Source organism: Dermochelys coriacea, chromosome 22, assembly GCF_009764565.3.
Source record: "Dermochelys coriacea isolate rDerCor1 chromosome 22, rDerCor1.pri.v4, whole genome shotgun sequence".
Classification (NCBI taxonomy): Eukaryota; Metazoa; Chordata; order Testudines; family Dermochelyidae; genus Dermochelys; species Dermochelys coriacea.
The window spans coordinates 1,003,666-1,029,371 of NC_050089.1; the positions used below are offsets into that span (position 1 = coordinate 1,003,666).

The window sequence follows — 25,706 nt, forward strand, 5'->3', positions numbered from 1 at the left end:
GCAGCTCATTGTCACCAGGCTCGCAACAAAGCCTTGGTGTGAGATGGTGGGAAATACAGGTTTGAGTGAAAGGGAAAATCACCCCTGAATAACCACCCACAGTTTAGAGCCAGGCAACACCTTTCAAATAGGAATACAATGGGCCAGATCTCCAACTCATGTAAATCTGGCAGAGCTCCACTGACTTCACCAGCCTCTGGGAGGAACTGAAGTCAGTCCCCGTCAGCTGTAGTAATTGAAGAATATCTGCAGCTTTCATGAAGGATGCATACTGGACAACAGGACACCAGGCAACTGCCTCGAAGCAGGAGGCTGAGTCGATGGCTGATGCATCCTATTGTCTCCTGGGAAAGCACTTGAACTACAGGACTGTTCACAGCACCACCGAGGCACAGCAACTCAGCTGGAATAAGCTGGGCCAGGCCCCTGACTTGGGAAATACCAGTTCCTGGACACACATTAAAAGATTTCATGGGTTGGAGCAGGGAAATGTCTGATTCTGTCGCTGACAAACACCGCTTCTCGGAGGGGTTACAATGACAGAAACAGTCTGGCTTTTCAATCAGGGATGCTGTAAAACACAGAGTCCTGGAGTTAGCAAAGTGCAATCCCTGGGTGCTGCAGGCCCTAAACAGGGAAGGGATAGGATCAACAAGGCTTAGAACAAACCAAGAGCATGCTTACCTTGCACGTGAAGCTTACAACTGTTGTGTTTTAATTGATCCTGAGGGCAGGAGAGGAGAAGCAGATGGTTCAGGACGGAAGGACAATGAAGGTCTGAAGGAAGACATGGGGAGGTCTGGAGGAAGGTCTGAAGGAGAACTTGTTGCGTAGGAAAAGGGAGGTTGTTCAAGGCATAGGAGGCAGCGTGAGAAAAGGCACGAAGGGAACAAAAAGGTGAGAAGAGTTAGGAAGGGTGAAGGTGGGAGATACGAGAAAGGGAGCAGCAAGGTCAGCAACACAGCTGCACAGCTTCTTTCACAAGGGTTGGGGGAGATATCGTCGCAGTGGCAGGAAAAGGTTATTTTAGCAGCAGCATGTTGGAGAGACTAAACATGTGGGAGGAGGAGTCAAGGAGGTCACAGAAAAGGTAATCAGGAGCTGGTGTCACCAGTCATCCAGTGGTTAGAATTGGGATACGCAGGTTTAAATCCCTCGTCTGCCTGTTTGGGAGCAGAGCCATGAATCCAGGTCTCCCCAGTGTCATGCTCCAACCCCTAGGTCATAAGGTATTCTAGGTGTGAGTGGGTGGGTGTCTCTGTCAATCTCTCCTGTTGAGGCTATTCCAGTTTGGATAAATAATTATAGCTTCACTCTCTCTCGCCCAATGAATATATGTCATCACAGAGCAGGTCCCCACGGAATCAATTCTGAAGCACTTAGAGGAGAGGAAAGTGATCAGGAACAGTCAGCATGGATTCACCAAGGGCAAGTCATGCCTGACTAACCTAATTGCCTTCTATGATGAGATAACTGGCTCTGTGGATGAGCGGAAAGCAGTGGATGTGTTATTCCTTGACTTTACCAAAGCTTTTGATATGGTCTCCCACAGTATTGTTGCCAGCAAGTTAAAGAAGTATGGGCTGGATGAATGGATGATAGGGTGGACAGAAAGCTGACGAGATTGCTGGGCTCAACGGGTAGTGATCAATGGCTCCATGTCTAGTTGGCAGCCAGTATCAGTTTTGGGCCCCACACTACAAGAAGGATGTGGAAAAATTAGAACAAGTCCAGCAGAGGGCAACATAAATGGTTAGGGGACTGGAACACATGACTTATGAGGAGAGGCTGAGGGAACTGGGATTGTTTAGTCTGCAGAAGAGAAGAATGAGGGGGGATTTGATAGCTGTTTTCAGCTACCTGAAAGGGGGTTCCAAAGAGGATGTTCTCAGTGGTAGCAGATGACAGAACAAGAAGTAATGATCTCAAGTTGCAGTGGGGGAAGTTTAGATGGGATATTAGGAAAAACTTTTTCACTAGGAGGGTGGTGAAAGACTGGAATGGGTTACCTCGGGAGGTGGTGATATCTCCTTCCTTAGAGGTTTTCAAGGTCAGGCTTGACCAAGTCCTGGCTGCGATGATTTAGTTGGGGATTAGTCCTGCTTTGAGCAGGGGGTTGGACTAGATGACCTCCTGAGGTCTCTTCCCACCCTGATATTCTATGATTCTATGTCTACACTACGTACCTTACAGCAATACAGCCGCAGAGTTGTAAAGTCTCCTGTGTAGCTGCTCTATGTTGGCAAGATAGAGCTCTCCAGCCAGCATATTTTAACCACCCCCAAAAAGCAGCGTTAGCTATGTAAGCAGGAGACGCTCTCCCACGAGCATAGCACTGTCCACGCTGGCACTTTTGTTGGTGAAACTTTTCTCAGCCAGTGGGAAGAGGGGCTTACACTCCTGACCAATAAAAATACTAGTGTAGACATATTTCAGAGTAGCAGCCGTGTTAGTCTGTATTCGCAAAAAGAAAAGGAGTACTTGTGGCACCTTAGAGCCTAACAAATTTATTAGAGCATAAGCTTTCGTGAGCTACAGCTCACTTCATAGCCGCTCTAGCCTGAGGCCCTGATCTATTTTCCAGGCGCCATGCCAATGAATATTTCAGTGTTTCACAGAAAGTACAACAGCTCCACAGAAGAGAGACCCACCACAGAGCATTTGCCTATTAGGTGGGATAGCAGCATTAAAGTCCTTGCACCAACTCAGATAGAGATGGGATTTGAACCTAGATCTTCTACATCTCAGGTGTGTGTACCAACCACTGGCCATTGGGCACATAGAGGACCTACCCCTCACCTGGCTTTCTCTTGGGAGGATTAGGCAATGTCTGAGAATGCTTACTGAGCTGGGCCCAGGAAGCTCGGCAGGGCAATGCCTAGTTCAAGAATCCTGCCAGGGCTTAGGGATGAGCTAGATGCCAAGCCACTCAGCAGCATCAGGACTTTGTGCGCTGGCAGAAATGTAGATGCCATGGTGGAAACGTGGGTTCCTAAGGAATTAGGCACCTCCCGGGTTAGCAGGCAGCTGAGCAGACATTCTGAAGATCTTAATGGATCTAAACCTGCAACTTCCTTTACATTCTATGGGCTTTGGAGGTGCTCAGCACCAGCCAGAAACTGGCCCTGAGAATTTTTACAAGGTGAATTCTGTTCTCAACAAAGGGCTTTATTGTCATAATTCTCAGTATCCATGTATGTGTTCATGTAACAGGAGAGTCTCCTTGTGCAGTTAGATATCCTCTGAAAGGTACCACAGGAGAGCAGGACACAGGCCCACATTAGCGGGGCACTGTCAGAGCACACTCACCATGATGGCTAAGTTGTCCTGTGCCAGCATTTGGCTCTATGTTGATTCTTTAATAACATTAAGCATTTGGCCATGGTTTCTTGGGGCATTTCTCTGTTTGCCTGTCTGTCTGCTTGAATGTAATGCAATAACTTTGGAACTGTACATACAATCAATTCCAGAATCATAGAAGATTAGGGTTGGAAGAGACCTCAGGAGGGCATCTAGTCCAACCCCATGCTCAAAGCAGGACCCACCCCAACTAAATCAAGGAAATAAAATATCAAGGAATGTTCTAGGCATCAGTGGGGGAACCCCTATTGATTTGGATAAAAATCAGAAAACTGGAAGGGTGGAAACGGGGGACTCATGAAGCCCTTGACATCCGATTACCAGGCTCGGCCACTTCAGACAGCTGTGTAGTTCTCTATAGGCCAGACATGGTGTTGATGCCCTGAATGACTTATCTCCCAGACAAAAAGAAAAGAAAAGAAAAGAAATGGGAGATATAGGAAATGAGGAGCACGATGGGGAAGAGGACGCATACAGAGGCCCTGACATGGGAGTTATGGGGGACTCAGTATAGGGAGGAGGGGAATGGGAGGCCACACAGAGATCCTGGCATGGAGGAGAAGGGGGAATGGGGATGGGCACACAGAGCTCTGGAATGAGCAGGCGGGGGGCACACAGACCTCCTGGCATGAAGGGAGGGAGTGAGTAGTTGCAGGGAGTCCCTGTTATAGATGGGAATAGGAGGGTGGCACACAGGGAGTTGGGAGGGTGGGGATGGAGGAATGAGCTCAGGTTATAGAAGCTACAAAGTATGCAATCCCCTAGTTAAATCTGATTCAATTTAATAGGCCAAATTCAAACCTGGCATAAGTGGGCACGACCGCATGGAAGTCAATGAAATTGCACCCACTTACATGTGGCTGGAATTAGACCTGTTACACAATGCGAGAAAAGGCCTTGCTTGTGTAATGCCCATGGATACAAACCTGCCCTGTATTCGGCTGATCAATTAGAAGGTTATTGCCTTCTTCAGAAACTACAGCCAGGTCTTATAACTCCCCTGAGGATTGCCAAAGCCATCCACATATGAAACAACAAATTTACAATCAAAGTCATTGAATAAACTCCCCCCCAATTCACACTATTGGAACTGAACCTAGAAAAAACAAATATGCAATTTCACACTAAGCCCGGCATGTTGAGAATTATCTTGTGCACAGTTATAGACCATTCTATAAACAATGCATTGATTATAAAATGTTACCAGAGTTACATTCTTAAACATTTGCGTTAATAAATGATTTGCAGAAAGAACCAAAAAGTTAATTCTATGACCATAACCAGTAAATGAAACAAGTTGAGGGACCACACAGCACCCAGGTTAAGTTTAAGTTTCTTTTGACTCTTGTGTATTCAGGATTGGGAGGTATAAGTGTCCTAGTTATTGATTCAGAAAGCATCTGTGCTGTACAGATAGCTTCTTTAGGTGTTTTTTATAGTAGATCCGTTCTTGCGGTGGTGTGTAGAGTACAGACATTGCACGCCTAGCTAGCCCAGGTATGAATAGCAGTGTTGATAGGGAGGCATGGCTTAGGTAAGTAGTACAGAGCAAAGTGCCCTACACTCCTGAACCCCTACACAGCTCTCTACACACCTACCTAGGGCCTCTCACGGCTACATGGCTATTCTTAGAAGTGTAGTGTCCCGCTGTCTCCCGCGTGTCAGAGCCTTTCACTGTCACACATCGCCGTGGACAAGGACACAGCCAGCCTTTCACTGCCATGTGTAGCTGCCAACATATACCCCACATGCTGCCGCAAGCGTAGACAAGATCTTCGTTTCACAGGGCAGAAACCTGTTCCTTACCCAGAGAACTGAATTATTTATAATTGCTCAGTATTAGCAATTTGATTTCCTTGGAGTGGTCAAATGAATTATCTGTTTTATAAGTAATTTGTAGCAATAAACTAATATTTACTGAATTTAGAAATAACTGTGGAAATGAATTACCTAGCAAATCCAAGTTATTCAGTATTTAGCATTGACCCCCCCACTTGTTAAGGCAACTCCCATCTTTTCATGTACTGTGTATATATACCTGCTACTGTATTTTCCACTCCATGCATCTGATGAAGTGGGTTTTAGCCCACGAAAGCTTATGCCCAAATAAATGTGTTAGTCTCTAAGGTGCCACAAGGACTCCTCATTGGTTTTTCAGTATTTATTGTGGGTTACTGAGAAGTGCTACAGTAGATTCCTGTTGTTGCTTAATAAAGTTGTTCACTAGCTCAGCTGCCAACAGCCCAATTAGGTCAGGGCAGTCTGGATTTTTCAGAACCTGTCCCAGATAAATGCTCTCCTGGCCAAAGTCCTGGGGCTGGGCTGTAGCAGTGACTCTGAAAAAGATTTGGGGGTCATGGTGGATAATCAGCTGGAACATGAGCTCCCAGTGTGAGGCTGTGGCCAAAGGAGCTAATGCATAACCAGGGGAATCTTGAGTAGCAATCCTGTGTCCAGTTCTGCTCTCCCCAGCTCAAGAAGGATGTTGATGAATTGGAGAGAGAAGTGCCACAAGAATGATTACTGGATTAGAAAGCCTACCTTACAGGAATTGAGCTCCTTGAGTCTATCCATTTAGTTTAACAAAGGGAAGGTTAAGGGGTGACTTAATTACAGTCTATAAGTACCTACATAAGAACAAATATTTGATAATGGGCTCTTCAGTCTAGCAGAAGAAGGTATAACATAGTCCAGTGGCTGGAAGTTGAAGCTAGCCAAATTCAGACTGGAAATAAAGCATACATTTTTAAGGGTGAGAGTAATTAACCAGTGGAGTTTACCAGGGGTTGTGGCGATTATCCATCACTGACGATTTTTAATCAAAAAGGGATGTTCTTCTAAAGGATCTGCTCTAGGAATTATTTGGGGGGAGTTTGATGGCCTGTGTTACACAGGAGGGCAGACTACATAATCACAGTGATCTCTTCTGGCCTTGGAATCTATGTGTCTACTGCAGCCCCCTCTCAGCTATTTGTGGCCAGAGGCTGGGAAGACCCAGAGCTGGCTTCTGCTGAAAGAGAGAGATGCAGCCAGCAGGGAGGATGGGAGAGACTACTGTACCCCCAGGAGAGAAGTCTGCCTGGGACCCACAGGTCAGTCTCAGGGCCTGGGGTGAGGACAGCAGCTTTTGGAAGAAGAAAAAAGGGAGAAGAGCCCATATGTGGGGAAAAGAGGGGAAGAAGGGCCAGAAGCAACCATGCATGGGCAAAGGCAGATTAAGATTTCTTGGGGCCCTGGGCACAAAAAACATTTGGGCCCCCACACCCTAGGGCCCAGAGGTGCCGGAACTGGGGAGATCAAGAGGGTCATGCCTGCTCACTTTTTAAACATGGCCATAGTAGCCTCAGGCAACCAGCTTTGTTCCCTTCGAAATGGCAGGTGTAGAGTGGTAGTGACATGGGTGCAGTTTGGGGGGGGGGATGAGGGGGCATGGCCTCCCAAACTGCCAGCCTCAGGCCAGAGGCAAAGCGGTATAGCATGTGGTTGCTGCCTTGAGCAAAAAGCCCAGGCAGCAGTAGGGTCAGCCTGTGACCAGGAGTAGGAGGAACCCGGCAGGGGCTGCCTAGCAGTAGTGGGACGCGGTGAGGGGGCAGCCTGGCAGCAGCAGGGGGCCTGGTAGGGGCAGCAGTGGGACCTGGTGTGTGTAGCCTGGCAGAAGTTGGATCCAGCAGGGGCAGCCTGGCAGCAGCCTAGGGTGACCAGCTGTCCCGATTTTATAGGGACAGTCCCGATTTTTGGGTCTTTTTCTTATATAGGCTCCTGTTACCCCCCATCCCCGTCCCAATTTTTCACATTTGCTGTCTGGTCACCCTACAGCAGCGGGACCCCCTGGTGGGGGCAGCCTGGCAGCAGCAGCAGGATCCGGCAGGGGCGGCCTGGCAGCAGCAGCACCTGGCGGGGCCAGCCTGGCAATAGGAGCTGGGCGCAGGCGCTGAGTGAGCCCGGGTGAAGTGTGGCAGCCACTGAGGCCAGGCCAGTAGCAGCGAGAGCTGCGCCGGAGGAGCCATCCCTGCCCGGCTTCTTGCTGCCTGTGACCTTCCTGGGCTCCCCACCGCCTCCCAGCTGGAGTAGGGTCTCCTCTCCCCGCAGAGCATGTCTTCTGGCCCCAAGGACTGGGCAGGAGGCCAGACTGGAGCGCCCGCCCCTGGATCCCACCAACAGTGGTACACCCAGGGGTGGGGACACGGGCCAGTGGCTTCTCTCAGGCACCCTGGTCTCCACCCAAGGCTCCCCAGGTGGCTCTTACCACTGCCAGGCTCCGGCTTCTGGCCCAGCCAGGTCCTTTGCGGGAAGAGGAGGAACAGGGGTCAGGGTACAGCTCAGTTGCTGGTGGACTCCCCACTTCTACCCAGGTTCCGGCGCTCCTGTGGGGCCCCCCAAATTGTCTGGGACTCCTGGGCACGGGCCCCATGGGATGTGTATTAATCTGCCACTGGTGGGGAAAGGGGGAAGTCAGGATGAGTAAGGGGAATGAGACAGAAGAGGCAGGGAAAGCAAGGGAAAGCTGTCATGGGGCAGAGAGAGAGAGGAGCTTGGCGGAGGGGCTGATGGAAGCATGGGAAGCCTCAGTGGTCAAAAGGGAATGGAGCTGTGGGGAAGGACAAGCCATGGGAGCTACATGTGGCACAGGAAGCAAAACTAGCCCATGGCAGGGCCAGGTGTAGCAGAAAGAGCAGAGCAGAAGTTATGAAGTCAGAGAAATGGGCAACACTCATTTAAAGACCCATCTTTTGAAATACTGAGGTGTCTGGGGACATTTCTGTGCATTCTGCATATTTGGGGTTCTCTTTCTCTGCCTTTCCCTCTCCAGAAGAATGTACCTTAAATTTTCCCAAATGCTACACATCCTTCAAGAGCCTGGATCTTTAAACAAACAGCAACCAGGGTAACGTGGGACTAAGTTACACGCAGCCTGCCATGACACTCACTCTACTGTGAACTAACTTAGAGATGAATTCGAGTCAAGCTCTGCTTAGACAGGTCTGTCCTATTTCCATTCCCCTTTATACAACCTCTCTCACCACAACCACGGGCACTGACCTACTTTTCAGTTCTTTTACTTCAGATGACACAGACCTGTAGAACTCCAATGTACTGAATATTTCGCTGGAGTACTCCATACATTTTTTTCAGAACAGTTTCTAACTGCGTTGGGTAACACTCAGGCTCTGTTTCTGAGAGTGTAAAGTAGTCACGCTTGCTTAGCTTGTTCTTTGAGGGTTTCTCTTTGCAAATCTAACACTTTTTTCATGTGGTGTTTGTGTGCAAACTTAAACAAATGACACTGTCTCCTCGTTGGTGTATGTCCTCTTCTCTGAGATCTTGATCCAAAGCCTGTAGAAGTCAATGGAAAGACTCCCAATGACTTCATCGGGCCCTGAAAGGGGCAGGAGAAAACAGTATGGGACTATGCTATTAAAGCCTGTATCATAGTTCATACACAGGCTTTTTCTAACTTTTGAATGCTTCACTTTGCAACCTCAATCTCCAGCAGAGTTTGAATCCAGGACCTTCAGGCCCTCAGCACAAACTGCTACCACTTGTGCAAAAGGAGTAGCTGTCAGGAGTAGTAGGTTTTCACCCTTTATGTAGACCAGCAGCTAGCAGGGGATATGACACTTTCCCAGTCAATTATACAACTATTCGCTGCTCAGCAGCAAAACGTTGGGAGTCATGATTCCTGGGTGCTCTTCCTAGCTGTAGGAGGGAAGGGTGGGTTAGTGGTCAGAACAATTATTGTAGAAGAGATAGCCAAGCACATAGCTGTGGCACATTCCTTTTGGAAGACTGAGTGAGTAAAACTTGGGATTGCCATATTAGAGCCCTGGATACTATGTCGAGCCCTGCCTGAAGGGAACATGTGAAATTTCTGTTAATTTAATTGTAAAAAGGGGATTATATGTTGGGGTTGCCTGCAACAGCAGGGGACTGGATTCAGTCCTGTATTCTCATGTAAAATAGGAGAATTGCACAGAAATATGAACAGTGGTAAGTGGAGGAGGTGAGGTATTCTCTTGTGGGCTCCAACTTAGTGTGTCTGCCCATAGGCTACAGAGTGCTTGGACTATACTATGGTTCTGGGGATAGGTGACAACTCTGCCTTCACGCTAAACCTTAGCACAGTGCTGCTAGGAGCAAAAGAATGGCTCCCTCCTGCACTGCCCCGTATGGAAGCGCTCAGGTTTCCTTCCACCAAGACGACTGGGGGTTTGGGAGAACCAGTGACCTTATCTATCAACCCTGCCCTACAAGGGACAAGATGCAAGGCTCACCAGTATAAGCAGGAAAGTTCCAGCCACGGCAGGGTTTACTAGGGACAATCAGGATCCCTGCCAGTGCTGACCAGGTAATATGGCTGGACCAAGGGAGATAATTCGGGGCACACAAGCTGTGAGACATCAAAGGCCTTTTCCTTCTTCTGGAGCAGGGAGTTCTGAGATAGAGCAGATCGTATAGAAGGTTAGCTACAGCCCATTAACCTGTTATTTGGGATTTACTGCTCCACAAAAGTTACTGAGTCTCACATAAAGAGTTGTCCAATATACTGAGACATGGCATATTGAATATTAAATACACCCACTTTACACTCCCAACTCCCAGACCCCTATGGAGAATTCTTACAGAATATTACAGAGAAGGGAAACAGTCTATGGCATTCTGTGGTGGGGATATCATTCTCTAAGGTCCATGGCATAGTGTAATAGCTCTATAGAAACTGGAGACTGCTATTTCTTATGTACTGTATGTTTTTAGAGTAACTGCTAATAATAAATGTTACTTAGCCCTTCTGCAGAGCTCTTCAGTCATAGATGTCACAACACTTTACAAAATGGGTCTTGATCATTATCCCCATTCCCAGAGGGGAAACTGAGGCACATAGCAGTGAAGTGATTTGCCCAATAAGTTATGACAGAACAAGGACTAGAAACCAATTTAATTGGTCTACAATCCTAATGGTTTAATCCCTATTAAATTGTGCAGGGCTTTTCCATAAGGGGAGTGTGAGCAATGCTTTCTATTGAGATAAGGTTTGTACAGTGCTTTGAACATGGCAAGGCCCATATAAGCACAGATAGGCCATATTTTCCCTGGACGTCACAGTAGGTCTGCCACAAAGCCAGGAGCGAGCCCAGGCTCCTGAAGCCCAGCCCAGTGCCTTACCGCAAAGGCCTCCCACTTTGCTAAAGGGGCACCAGGAGCTGGATTCTGGTCAGTTGGAAAAAGGAAAGGAGTTAAAGCAGTAGCCAGTGTAGCCCTTCCTTGAGCCCCCTGCTGATGGGTGTGCTGACCAGTCACATTGTCCTATTTTAAAAATGTTTTCTCTCACCTGCTGCTTGAAAGACCCACACAGACAGAGGAGCTAGCTGACTGCTCAGCGGAAACAGTGCAAGGGCCTGCGCACAAAGGGACTGAGGTGTCCTTAGACATCCAAGTTCAACATAGAGGGGTCAATGAGATCCTCCAAACCCCTTCTCAGCTGCCGCCTAACCCTGGAGGTGCCCACGTTTCTGCTGGCAAGGACCTCAAGGTGCCTATGTTTCCATTGGTGGGTATGCACAAAGCAGGTAATATATTTGTAGACACAGGTGTGTGTCTGTGACACAGAGAATCCTTGGCAATGGGTCCCCTGTTCTTTGTAAACAGTTCTGACCTCAGACCAACTCATTATACCAAGCACCCATCTTACCGGATATTTATCCGTAAGGGATATCAGACAGCTCATGATTTGTCAAGATTCATAGTCATTGTGATCTGTGTATACGGGGAGTATTGAAGGAACAATGTATTTATATTGAAAGTTGGCTTTACAGACTTGGAGAAGAAAATAATCACCAAGAGGTAATGAGCCTTGGGGATGGCCCATCCAAGCAAGAGGGAGTTGTTGTCCTCCCTAATCAACCAGCGAGGTAATGCAAGGCTCAACTGACCAGGCTTGCTCCCTCCCAAAACCATCAATGAAAAACCATCAGAGGCACCACCGACCAACTGACACCACTTAGAGGTGAACATTACACCAGATGGAGCTTCCTGCTGGCTGTGAATAGGGTGGGAACAAAAGACTGTTTTCATTATAATGGAATGTAGGGAAGATGCTCTGTCTCCATTCACTGAGGAACTCTCCTGGCACAGGGGAGTGCTTTCATGAATGGTTTGGATCCTAGTTATTGAAAAAACAGCCAGTTCTGCAACAGACTGAACTTGGTGGGGGAGGGGAGGAATCTACTTTATAGAATCCTAGAATGATAGAGTTAGAAGGGACCGCAAGGGTCATCTAGTCTAATCCCCTGCCAAGATGCAGGATTTGTTGCGTCTAATCCATCCAAGGAAGACAGCTATCCAGCCTCCTTTTGACAACCTCCAGTGAAGGAGCTTCCACGACCTCCCTAGGTGTCTGTTCATAGAATATCAGGGTTGGAAGGCACCTCAGGAGGTCATCTAGTCCAACCCCCTGCTCAAAGCAGGACCAGTCCCCAACTAAATCATCCCAGCCAGGGTTTTGTCAAGCCTGACCTTAAAAACTTCTAAGGAAGGAGATTCCACCACCTCCCTAGGTAATGCATTCCAGTGTTTCACCATCCTCCTAGTGAAAAAGTTTTTCCTAATATCCAACCTAAACCTCCCCCACTACAACGTCTGTTCCATTGTCCTACTGTTCTTACAGTTAGGGAGTTTTTCCTGAGATTTAATCTAAATCTGCTCTGCTGTAGTTTGAACCCAATGCCTCTTGTCCTGCCCTATGTGGCAAGAGAAAACAACTTTTCTCCATCTTTCTTGTGGCAGCTTTTCAACTATTTGAAGATGGTCATCATACCCCACCTTAATCTCCTCTTTTCCAAGGGAAAAACATACCCAGTTGCTTAGCCTTTGCTTATGTGGCTTGCGTTCCATCCCTTTGATCATCTTTGTTGCTCACTTCTGGATCCTTTCCACTTTCTCCAAATCCTTTTTATACAGTGGTGACCAAAATTGGACACAGTCCTCCAAATGAGACCTAACCAACACCAAGTAAAGCGGTATTATCACCTACGATTACTTGCATGCTCTATACCTCTGTTAATGTAACCTAAAATTGCATTTGCATGCTTTGCAACAGCATCGCATTGCTGACTCATGTTGAGGTTGTGATCCCCCACAATTCCCAGATCCTTCTCAGCAGTGCTGCTGCCAAGCCAGTTATTCCCTATTTGTACATTTGTTTTTTCTTCCCTAAGTGTAGCATCTTACACTGGTCTTTGTTGAATTTCATTTTCTTGTCTATAGCCCAGTTCGCCAATTTATCAAGATCTTTCTGAATCTTACCTGTGTCCTCCAAAATGTTGGCAACCCCCCGCCCATACATTCGTGTCTATTCCTACATCCAGGTCATTAATAAAGATGTTAAACAACACCGGACCCAGAAAAGATCCTTGTGAAACCCTACTTGAGACCTCCCTCCAATCTGACATCATTCCATTAATAGTTACTCTTTGTTTGCAGTTGTTTAACCAATTTTTCCTATTAGATAGAAAAGATGATTATTGATAAGTATGGATGCATTTTATGAGTTTGTATTGTGTTGCAACCACTTGTTCTCACTACTCTTGTTTCTATTAAATCCCTCATTCTTTCTTAAAGAAACGCACTTTTGTTTTATCACAAGTGCTGTTTTGCTTACTAGAGCAGTGGTTTAGGGAAAAACGGGTACACTGCATCTTTGGGTGAAGAGAATCCACCACAACCCCTAGTGACTTGTTCAAATGGCTTATTACTCTCACTGTTAAAAATGTACGCCTTATTTCCAGCCTGAAATTGTCTAGTTTCAACTTCCAGCTATTGGAGCACGTTAAATCTTTCTCTGCTAGATGGAAGAGCCCATAATTAAATCTGTATTCCCTGTGTCAACATTCATAGTCTGTGATCAAGTCACGCACTTACCTTCTCCTTGGTAAGCTGGTAGGCGTCCAGCTCCCCACACAATACATGTGGACAGACAGGCACCGTGCAGCTGTCGTGCTTAGTGAGGATGCTACCTAGGTTGACAGGAGAACTTCTCCCATCGGCGTAGGTGCTCTAGCTCCCCGAGAGGCCGTAGCTATGTCAATGGAAAAAGTTCTCCTGTCGATACAGCACTGCCTGCACCAGCGTTAGGCTGGTGTAACGACATCGCTCGGAGGTGTGGATTTTCGATGAAGTTATACCAAGGGAGCTGTCTAAGCAAGCCAATAGGAAATGCTGAGGAAAGCGGTGGGACCTAAGGTCCACCCTCAAAGGGTATGTCTACACAGCAGCTAGACACCCGCGTCAGCCGACTCAGGCTCTGGGGCTTAGGCTGCCGGGCTGTTTCATTGCAGTGTAGACTTCTGGGCTTGGGCCACAGCCCAACCTCTGGGACCCTCCCACCTCGCAGGGTCCTAGAGCCTGGACTCCAGTCCAAGCCCTGAGGTCTACACTGCAGTGAACCAGCCCCAGAGCCTGAGCCTCGCGAGCCCAAGTCAGCTGGCAGGGGCCAGCCCGCAGGTGTCTCGTTGCTGTGTAGACATACCCTAAAGGACTTAGGTACCTCCCTCTGCTGGGATTAACAATTGTGAACCCTCTCTTCAAGCTAGATGCCTAAGTACCTTCATGGAAAAACTCAGGAAGAACTTGCTTACATCTAATAGCCCTATGGTTAGTGCACTCACTCCAAGTATGGGAGCTACAGGTTCAAATTCCCCGTCTGCCTGATATAGAGCAGGGATTTGAACACAGGTCTTCAAGTGACCTGTGTTATATGGCATTGCAGGGTAATGTCTTTCCAGTTGAAGCTGTTCCACCTTGTACAATTAATTATTCATTAGACCAGAGAGCTTGAGAACAACTCTATAACCCAACAGTTAGGGCACTTGCTCCAATTAATATTTATTTATACAAATCCTTTTGTGGCTTTATCCCTCAGGGGACAGGTGAACTAATCCTGGGGCAGATTGGCCCTTTGGTTGCACAAACTGAGTCAAATTGGAGCTGGCTTGCTTAGTGCAACATAGTTTATTAGACTGTGTGGTTAGCTAGAGAGCAATGCATGTGCACCATCCCACTGCTTGGCTGAGCCCTGCAGCTGGGACTGACATGAGGAGCCAATCATCATTAAGCAGCACTGAATAAGTATAGTGGGGGGGGGGGGGGAAGAAGGTACTTACATTCCATCTAGGAGTAAAGGAAACATTTATCTGCAAATAAATAATTATTCAATGGAAAAAATGCCAAAATTAACAACAAATCATTTGACCAGCTGTAGTTCCAGCTGCATAAAAGCCATCCAGTGCACTGACCAATTTTCAGTATCATTTCAGGGTTTATGATGTCATACTGGTTACTAATCACCTGCCAATGGGCTGGGAATATGGCTTACAGCTGTACAGGGCATGAGCTATTAAATCAAAGCCCCCATTTGCTGGGATCCACAGACAGCACCTCCACTCTCCTACCTAGACAACATTTGCAGCAACAGCTGAGCTGCCACTGCCTGATTTAGAAGCAAACATGCAGGAACAGCAAGAATGAGCTCAGGAGCTTTCTGGCTTTAAAGTATCCTATAAGGCAGGGGATGTTGTTAGAAAGCCACACACACAGTCACATACACAACAAAGCAGCTTTTCAAGGTTTCAAAAGCTAATTTATTTCAAACCCAGTATTTGTACTCAGAAATTCCAGTCTTTTCTTTGCACTGGAGTGGAAAGGGTTATTTAGCCAGCAGCAGAGAAGGATTCACAAACATTCCTCTAGACTGCAGGGACAGTCACACCTACAGAAAGGAGATTTAATTAGTAAAATCTCGTTAGGCAAACGAAATTATCCGTAAGACAATACTCCTCTGGACAGGGGGTATGATTAAACAAAGCCATTAATTGAGAAAGTAGCTTCAGCAGCTCACTGAATTCATTCATCTTTGCACTGGCTCCATTTTACCTCTTCAGGGTTGAGTTGAGTGGCCTTTTTTTTTTTTTTTTTTTTTTTTGTTTAATGGAAAGATCCCTCAAAGCTTTCAGAAACGCACGATTTAGGGCTTCAGACCTTTGCATCTCATCAGCAGGCTCTCCCTGCCAGATTTCAGCTAAAGTGGTTTGATTGCATAATGTCTATTTGCATAATGTAAATTGCAATCTACTAGCACAGGAGATGGGAGACACAGAACAGCCATTATTTTTTTACCACTCCACAAAAATTCTACATTTAGGAGGCAGATTTGCTGCTAAAAAAGCCTTATAAATGTGACTACAGCATACTGCATTAGATCAGGCTGATTAAACCAGACCAAGAGAGTGCTTCATTTTGTTACCTATTGCACATGAAAGAGTCAGAAGTTCAGGACAGATCAGTGGGCTGGTGAGGACCGATGGGCTGGAGTCATAGATACATTGGGGCTTCTGCCAGTGCTATCTTGATGGCTATTTCCATCCAATGAGACACTTTAAACACAAAAATATTTGGATATCTATATCCCTTGCTTAAAGAACTTATTCAAAATACTGCCACAATCTGCTAATGAGCTCTTCAGGGCTACCTTGCTGTAGGTGTTTGCAGAGTGCCTAGCACAATGGGGCTCAGGTCCTCAATGGGGCTGCTGAGTGCTGCTAGAAACAGAAATGTTTATTATGAATCATAAGAATAGTACAGTTTAGCAGCACTTAGATACATGGTGATACAGGGAAACCTAAGCTAGCTGAGAGTCCAATCTGCTGTACCCAATAATTTCCCATTAGTTAAAATCTGATGTTATAACAACTGATCAGAACAGAAGAGTGAAATGTAACTGTTCCATTACTGTTTTGCCTTATTAGTATATTATGAGCTGATCTATAAAAATAGATGAGCTCATGTCAGGGAATAGCTTTCCCTTTTCCAGGGAGTATTCCAGGATGTAATAATAATAATTTTCTAACAAGACTTATTGCCTCTCTGAACATATATTTAGAGCACTACATAACCTCATACTTGGCTATTTCGTGTCATTTTATTATAATCATTCAATAGTAATTTGTCAAAAGACAATATGCCAATAAGTATGATTCAAATATTAGTAGGCTAGCTAAAATTTAAATATGAAATGTAACAGGTTTCAGAGTTACAGCCGTGTTAGTCTGTATTCGCAAAAAAGAAAAGGAGTATTGTGGCACCTTAGAGACTAAAATTTATTTGAGCATAAGCTTTTGTGAGCTACGGCATCCGATGAAGTGAGCTGTAGCTCACGAAAGCTTATGCTCAAATAAATGTGTTAGTCTCTAAGGTGCCACAACTACTCCTTTTCTTTTTTTATGAAATGTAAGAAACTAGCACTAAAGCTACAGGAAGGTTGTGAGATCAAGCATTCAGTAGCAAGAAATCCCAAAGAAATCCAGCAATGTTAATAAAAGTTGTTTATTGGTGATATTAGTAACCAAGGGTAATTCAGAAAGCTGTACAGTTTGAGAACTAGAAAACAGAACACATGTGCAACATGACCAAGTTAATGTGCCCCAGTAATCTTATCTCTTTGGAATTTCCTGACTTCTGAGTGCTTCATCTCTCTGGTTTAACATGGCTTTAATGCTTTATTTATTTCATTTGCCTTTTAAAGGCATTTTTGAAGAAAAAAGTAAATTTTCCATCTAAAATTTTCCAATTTTTCTAACTGAGAAAAAGAAAACTGTGGACAGACTTTGGAACCATCTCTAAGTGTCCCCCAGGACATCTGTCTGTCCTAGTTGTTTCGATTCCCTTATGTGACACTGCTGCTCCCACATTACCCTGAAGTGTGGTCTTACCCTTCACTCACAGGTGTTAGCAAAACACTCAAAGGAGGCCTAGCAGCTTGAAGCTCTGAACTCAGCTTGGATTTTTAATACGTGTTGGTTTCAAATTTATTCTACAGCACAAAATATCAATGCAATTTGCAGCCTGAGGCAATAGCCTCCAAGACATGATGTCAATGCATTTTCCTCTCAGTTACAGTAACTTTTTTAAAAAGTATTTGAAGGCATTGCACTAGGGGCTTTCCTTGCTCCTGTGACCTTCACCCCAGAGCACAGCAGCATGCTGACAGCACGTTCTGGGATAGGAGGAGACCTAGTCAAAATTTTTCCAACAGCAACAATTTTCAATTGGAAAATACTGATTTGGCAAAATAAAAACATTTCATGGGAATATAATGATTTTGCTAAAGTTTTCAACAAGAAATTATCAAAACCTTTTTTCCCCAATGAGGTCAAAATGTTTTGTTTCAACTTTTATGTTATAACAAAGTCAAAACAATCATGTTGAAATAAAATGGAACACTAACACTGGTGTTTTTCTAAAAGGGATGCTCTAGTTCAAACCGGTATTAATTCACAGGTTTCAGAGTAGCAGCCGTGTTAGTCTGTATTCGCAAAAAGAAAAGGAGTACTTGTGGCACCGATGAAGTGAGCTGTAGCTCATGAAAGCTTATGCTCAAATAAATTTGTTAGTCTCTAAGGTGCCACAAGTCCTCCTTTTTTTATTATTATTATTAATTCACAGAGGTTCTCTGGCTTGTGATATGTAGGAAATAGGATCGCTGACCACAATGATCCCTTCTGGTTTTATAATGGATGAAGCTGTGAAAAACCCTTATCAAAAATGAAATATTTCATTTCACACAAAAAATCAAGAGTTTGACTTTTCGTCCCAATTTGGGACAAAACCACATTTTAAAAACTTGACATTTCCCATGGGATGGAAATTCCACTTTTTGACCATGTCAAGATAAACCTTTTGGGGGAAAAAATCTGAGTTGGGTTTTGGCTTAGACAAACTTCCACCTCTGCTGAGAATTGTTACCTTCTTGGCTCCCAGAAATAATCCCCCAAACAGCCCATAATGCCAGTTCAGAGTAAATAAAGCAAAGTTCATTTAACAGGGAAAAATAGAGAAAATCTACAAAAATAACAGTCAAGGGCAAAGCTTCATCCCACTGAATAAGAGAACCACAGAGGTTGCAGGGAAGAGAGAAAAATCTCTTTTGTGCTGAAGTAGCAGGAGCTCAGAGCCTGAGTTCCTGCTTCTGAGCTCCCAGTTCATGTTTCTTGCCTTCCCTTCACCCCCAGCCTCTCATTTTCTAGCATCCTGACTTTCCCTGAATGGCTCATCCATCCATCTTGTCTGACCAGTTTTGCGGTGATTTAGCTTTCACCCTACCCACCTCCCAAGAGTCACTGAGCACCACCTTCATGCTCAAGCTCTCTTCCGTAAAACTGCCACTGCTGGGAGCAGTTGTCTACACTTTCAACTTCAACTTTCAACGTCAAGAATTATAACATTCAAAAACCAGTCGAAGAACTCTTCAACCTCCCTAGACACTCAATTACAGACCTAAAAGTGGCAATTCTTCAACAATAGAACTTCAAAAACAGACTCCAGCGAGAAACTGTAAAACTGGAATTAACTTGCAAACTGGACACCAATAAATTAGGCTTGAATAAAGACTGGGAGTGGATGGGTCATTACACAAACTCTAAAAAACTATTTCCCCATGTTATTTTTCCTCTACTGTTACTCACACCTTCTTGCTAACTGTTTGAAAAGGGCCATCCTGATTATCACTATAAAATTTGTTTTCTCCTGCTGATAATAGCCCACCTTAATTGATTAGTCTCGTTAGAGTTGGTATAGCAATCCCCATTTTTTCCATGTTCTCTCTCTCTCTGTGTATCTATCTATCTATCTATCTATCTTCCTACTGTAATTTCCACTGCATGCATCTGATTTGCCCGCAAAAGCTTATGCCCAAATAAATTTGCTAGTTTCTAAGGTGCCACAAGTACTCCATGTTCTTTCAACCTATTGTATCATTCATTTGAGTTACCCATGTGATGTACGACTCTGCTGAGCAGTGATGGGAGGGCAAGGGGTAGATCTGCTGCTGCTCTTTTCCTCTTACAGAGGAGTGTGATGGATCACCTGCCACAATTGCAAGCAATTGGGGACATCATTGGTCTGAGGCTTTGATGGGAACTTGGGCACCAGAAGCAGTTGGAGAGTGGATATTGGGTCCCACCAATAGTCTTTGTTGGAGAGCCCACAGTGCTGGCCTCAGTCATATGCACCTAGTGTGTTACTTGGGACTGTGTCATACAAGAGGTGGTGCCATGACACACCAGACACCCCATGAGGGCCTGACCTCCATGTCCAATGCTGTGAGCCTCTTGGAGGCTCAGTACATATGTGGCTGCTTACTGCAGCCAGTGGATGAGCTGATGTTCTCTTGACTCCCCCCAGGAGCAGAGATTGTAATAGACACCAAGTTCAAACATTTGAAATGTTGTACTTTAGCTGTACAAAATGAGGTATCAATTTGGTCTGTGAGCCAGGCTTCTCTGCGGACAGCAAGCTGGCTGAAAGTTTTCATGTGAAAAGTTTTCCCAATGAAAAAATATGCTTGCATCAAAACAGACATTTTTTTACAGGAGAATGTCAGTTCCAATGAAAATTTTCCATTTTTCCCACAGGAAATACCAACATGTAAGTTTTCATTTAGACTCAGTCATTTCATTTCAGCTGCTTGTTTAAAAAAAGACTTGAAATAAAATGTCATCTTGTTTTCAAAATGTCAATTCTCAACAAAACTCTTCATTAGAAAACTTCCTGTGAAAATCCAAACTCTTTTTGGACCCAAGTATGTTCAAATTAACATTTGTGTTTGAAATGTCTGCGGGTGGGGGGGATGCTGGTTTTGGGAGCAACTCTAGTAGCCTCTAACTCAGACTGTCAACCCCCCATATGCACCTCAAAGGGCAGAGCAGGAAGCAGGTAAACTGGCCATCCACAGGACGGTTTTCATGTGTCTTGTCAGTCTGAGCTGTCATTGTTCTCTGCCATTTAACATCTCCCTACCTGTCTCACCTCCCCCAATGCATTTCCCACAATATTCAGCAATGGACAATGTGTCCATCAACAGCCTCAACTGGTCCCTCCTGTCTGTGGGAATGAGCTTGCTCTTCCACAAGAGCAGCCCCTATGGTCCACTCCAAGCCGCTATCGTCAATGGCTCCTGCATTGTCCTCACTTCATGCTAGCCTGATAAATACTGTCACCTCCAGCCAAGCCAAAGGGGCCTGCTCTTCTTTTAAACACTCTAATTGCCATCTGTTTGAAAGACTACAGAGACGATTCAGTATCAGGCAGGTACAAGGAGAAGGAGAGCTTTGTGGGGAAGAAACACAGCACAGTTCTCACTTATAAGCTTGAAACAAGCTCCTGTACATAATATCCACTTGTGCCCACCAGTCTCTGCCCTCATTGGAAACAACTTTAGTGTTAGAGTAGAGGAATGACCCACCTGATGTAAAAGATAGGAGAAATGCACAGGCAGCAGGTAATTAAAAAAATGAATCCCAATTAAGTCTTCATGAACTCCCATAAAGAAGACTCTGCTGGAGTGCTGGCTTGCAGTTGGAGCAAATAGTTTCTGGAACTCCTCTGCCAAACCCTCATGGGATGATTGTTCTATTTGCTTTATGAGCTGCATCTGAACTGGCTGGACTAGGGCAACGAAGAGCCTAACTCAGTCTCCATGCACTGGAGAGCAGGACAGATGAAGAGGTGGGAAGTAGCACAGCTGAGTTATAAAAGTGAGATGCAAATATCCCCATTTCCCAGGTTCAGCTCTCTGCCTCTCCAGATGGGAACAATGGCACAACTTAGAGGGGATCATTAACATGTAATGAGAGGGAGCCTAATCATACTCCACTAGGGAATGGTTAGGGGGCACAGAAATCCACATGCGGGTTGAGTGCTGCAGGATTTACAAATCCTCTAACGTGTGCACTCTGAAGCCACACAGCTCTTCTATATCTGACCTAATAGCCAGAAAATCAGGCATCATTTAACCAACACTGGGTAGATATGGCTGAGTCTGAGGACTGATCCTGCTTCAATTGAAGTCAATAAGGCAAGATCAAGCCCTTCAAGACCCTTTAAAGTAGAGAGTGTTATTTTACAGTGGGCAAGGTACTTCACTGAAGACAAAGAGAGATACAGTCCCTAACCCAAAGAGTTTGAAAAACAGTGACTTATTTCAGACTAAGGAAACAACAAAGAAAGAATCAATGTAAAGTCTCCAGAAGCAAGGGGGTCTCATTCGGTAGCTGAACTGAAACACAGAATCATTGTTGCCTTAGAATTGCCTCTGAAACAGGCAGGAAGATGCCTCCATTTGAAAGGTGCAGTACACAGAGCACAGAATGACGAGACCTCTCCATTACAGAGCTATGTACACCAGTGTGAGGAAGTTCTTGACCTTGAGTTTTTCCACATCCAAACCTTTCCTCAGACATACAGTCAAAGGGAGATTTGGAGAAGTCATGTAGACAGGGGACTCAGCTTCGGAGACTTTGGCTCCACAGAGTCATGAATGGGTTGCTGTTATCCATAAAGTTGCACTTTGTATCTGGGATAATTAGAATAGGACTAATCTTGATTTACTGAGTAATTCAGATATAATCAAAACAAGCTACTGATGGCATATTCCCCGTTATTCAGCTGTTTCCAACTCTCACCTGTGGATGAGGATGACAGAAGGCAGGAAGCTTATCCCACTTTGAGAGACTCAGTGGTAGGTGGCACCTGGCAATGACACCTCTCCGAATTGGGAGACACCTGGGGCCAAGAGCGGTTCCCACTGCTGTCCAGGGATGCGGATGTGGGCCTACCTGGCCCACTTTCCCCCCCACCTCCTGTCTACTGCCATGCTGGTGCTCCCAGCCAGCAGTCTTGCTTCCTGTGGATGTAGATGGGAACGCTCCTTTCATTCAACTGTAATTGGGTATCTTTGGTGTATACTCTCTATCCACCTTGATGTAATAGCCGGTTTATTCATCAGGCCCTGGTCTTTTACAGCTCCTACCATGGTTCAGATGGCCACACTGGTACAGGCAATGGGATGGTAGCAATTCTGGGTCACTATGTACAGGGAAGAGCAAGGTTTGCTCTAGATCACTGGTTCTCAACATATTTATCATTGTGGGCCACATATGCGGCCCACGCTACCTGGGCCACAAGGGCTGGGTGGCAGGGCAGTGGCAGACTTGACCCCAGCCCTGGACCCCTGGAGCTCATGGGGCTGGCTGGCTGTCTGCCCCAGACCACGCACGACTGGCCGGGAGCCCGGGCCCCCAACCGCGCAGCTACCCCGAACCCCACAGGGCTGGCCAGTAGCCTCAACCAGGACGCCTGCCACACGGTGCAGGCCAGCAGCCCGGACCGGACCGCGCTGGGCAGCTGGGAACTTGGACCCGCCTTGTGAGCAGGCCTTTAGCACACAGGTGAGCTGGGCAGCTTTGTGCTAATTGGGTCGCATGCAGCCCGCGGGTTGACAACCACTGCTCTAGATGGAAAACACAGGGGAGACATTACATTGGGAGTCAAGTGGTAGGAACCATAGGTGCCGAGTTTCTAATCTGCCCCCCCGGGGGGGGGGGGGTTTCTCCCCTGGCTCCACCTAAGCTCCACCCCCACTCCACTCCTTCCCCCAATGCCCCACCCCTGCCCAGCTTCTTCCCACACCTGCCCCACCCCTTCCCATTCCTGCACCGCCTCTTCCCCTCCCAGTTCCGCCCCCTCCCCCTAGCGCACTGCACCCTCACTTCCCCCCCCAGTGCCTCCTGACAGTGCGAAACAGCTGATCCGCGGCAGGCGGTGGGAGGGAGGGGAAGGAGCTGTTTGGCAGGGCCCGCCAGAGGGCAGGAGGTGCTGGGGGAACGGGGTGGTTCTGATAAGTGGCTCCCTGTGGGTGCTCAGCACCCACCATTTTCCCCTGTGGGTGCTCCAGCACCGGAGCACCCATGGAGTCGGCGCCTATGTTAGAAACACAGATCCCATGTTGTTCCTACAGGTGGCAGCGTCTTCTATAGCCACATTCAAAGCAACTGCAGGGTGAGCAAGAAATCAGGGGCAGTGATTGGCTCCCACAAAAAATAACATTCTTTAAAAAAATATGTTTAAATTGTAAAGAGCCCCGCTTCTCTGAGATGTGATCAAAAAGACCCATCTCACAGCACATATTCACCCCATCAGTATACTCATTCCTCAGCCATAAAAGGCAAATCTTGTTGTGGTTCTCTGTATCTCAAAGCAGCACCCTGGAATCCCCATATTCCCCCTCATCATATAATTATGATATATTTCATACAGAGCATGCCATGTAAGATATCATATGAAAAGTCATGATCTGTGAAACCCATTGTTCTGTCCAAATATGTATATTGTTAGTTATGTTTAGGAGTTATGAGATTTTGCTCTATGATTGCTACTGAAATATGTTGCAATTTGGAGAGTCTCCCCTGCTAATTCTCCAGTGACAACAAAGGAGGTAACCCACTCCCAGAAGGGTGTTAAATGACCATGAATCAGCAAGGATGTTGTAATCAAAAGATTTACAATGCTGTAAGAGGACTGCACAAGCATCACAAAGAAGGGCACTGCTCAACTCTGTGATTCAGCAAACCCCACCAGGACATGTCTGGGCTAGTGTTTTCCAGGCACAAGGACTGAGGGTATAACATAAGGGACAGTGGCATCATGCTTTGGCCTTTCTTCTCTCCCACCTATGCTGGCAACAACAAGAACACTGGAAAGACAAAGGCTTCAACTTGTATCTTGTGGCAATGAGTTCCATGAGTTAATTGTGGATTTTGTGAAAAATATTTCCTTTTATTCATTTTAAATAAAATTTGGACAGTTTTAGTGGGAGACCATGTTTGTTTATTTCTCTGGTATCTTTCAAAATGTAAAACAGCATTACCAAATCTAACTTTTCAATACAATATTTGTATTAATCTTGTTTATACTGAGGCTGCTGCAGCTCTCAAATATGACCCAAGAAGACAAAGATGTCTCAACCACCAGGCAAGCCATTTAGGAGTTGATTGTTTAAAATCATCAACCAGTGGCACACTCGGAGAATCTGTGTTACAACACCAGCAGTGACCCACCATGCAATGGGCAGGTGGCCACATTCTGCACCAGCATCAGTTTCTGAGTATGCTGTCATGCAGCCCCATGTATAACCCATTGCAGTAAGCTAGTTTCAATGTGACAAAGGCCTAGAGGAAGGCAGGGAGTTCCCCAAACCTGAAAGGAACGGTCACTCTTCCAGCCTGATGCAACTCCCCACCCCACACCTCTTTTTGGAGACAGCAGCTGCTTAATCTTAGAAGGGCAGTCTAGGGCCTAACACAATCTTAGCATGTGAGCCCAAGTCACTAGTGACAGACATCCACTCTCCACAGTGCATGCAGATAGCATGCTTGCCAACTCTTCCATTTGTTTCCTTCAGGCTTGCCTGCACTGGGCTTCAAACATCTCATCCCTGTTCACACCCCTGGTTCAGGCACACATTGCAACCAGGTCTGAACTGATGGAGATTCAGAGCCAGGTGTCATCAAATGCAGAGTACACCACAGGTCAGATTTCCTCATTGACTCTCCTAATGGTCTCATATCCATGTTGAGCAGGAGTGTGGCCAAAACTGAACCCCTGCAGTAAACCTCATGAGAAAGCCCTAGGGGCATAAGAAGAAATTGCTTTGGGATTTGTCAGCTAGGAAAAAATGGAATCTTTCAAGACCAACTCCATCTACTGCTATTAGCATCAGCAGACAAGAGACAACCCAATAAAATCTCATGGCCAATGGTGTAAAAGGCAAATGACAGATCTCATAAGAGGAGCTCAGACACTCTCTCCCCATCCTTTGTTAGCAGAAGGTCATCAACCAGTCCAGTTTGAACCCCATGCCTAGGACTAAAACCAGACTGAGCTGGGTCCCAGAAATCAGGTCACTCCAAAAATTGCTAGAGTTGACCCACTACCATCCTGTCAATGAGGTTTTCTAAAAATGGGAGTCTATGTAGAGATTGATAGCTCGGGAGCTCATCAGCATCCAGCAATAGTTTCTTTGGCTGAGGCGGTACAAGTTTCCTGAATTATGGGCTGCCTGCTCAGGGGCTGGGAGCCAGGAAGGGCATGGATCCAAATCATAGGCTTCAGCCTCAGCATCCCTACCGCTTGCAGAAGCTCAGTGAGTGAGACTGGCCAAACCTCAAGAAGAGAAGAGCTAGCATTTGTCTGCTCCAGTCATTACTCTCTCTGCCCAGAAGCAGCCACCTGAATCCAGATATGAAAAACTTTATCTGCTACATAAATTCTTCACAAGGAAACTCAGCTGTGTAGCCGCTAGGAGGCAGCATGAATGTACTACCCTGCCACTGGCTCTGAACATATCTGCTGTGCCTCACTTAGTGGATGCTCTGCTTGTACCTCCCAGACCCTGCACATACACCTTCAAAAATTCTGTGCCACCATCAGTGGGTTTCCGTTCAGGACCCACCCACTGGTGC

The 25,706-nt window shown here is 46.0% G+C and overlaps 1 protein-coding gene and 1 long non-coding RNA gene across 7 annotated transcripts in view; one reads left to right on the forward strand and one right to left on the reverse strand.

Annotated features, from left to right (window-relative positions):
* The window catches only part of PKNOX2 (PBX/knotted 1 homeobox 2), a 715,219-nt gene that overhangs the window by 594,420 nt on the left and 95,093 nt on the right, over positions 1-25,706 (reverse strand). The window lies entirely within an intron of this gene.
* Positions 1,347-24,439, forward strand: LOC122457223. Its single transcript, XR_006276674.1, has 3 exons — positions 1,347-1,682; positions 8,540-8,542; positions 24,428-24,439. It is a non-coding gene; the product is annotated as an uncharacterized LOC122457223 (long non-coding RNA).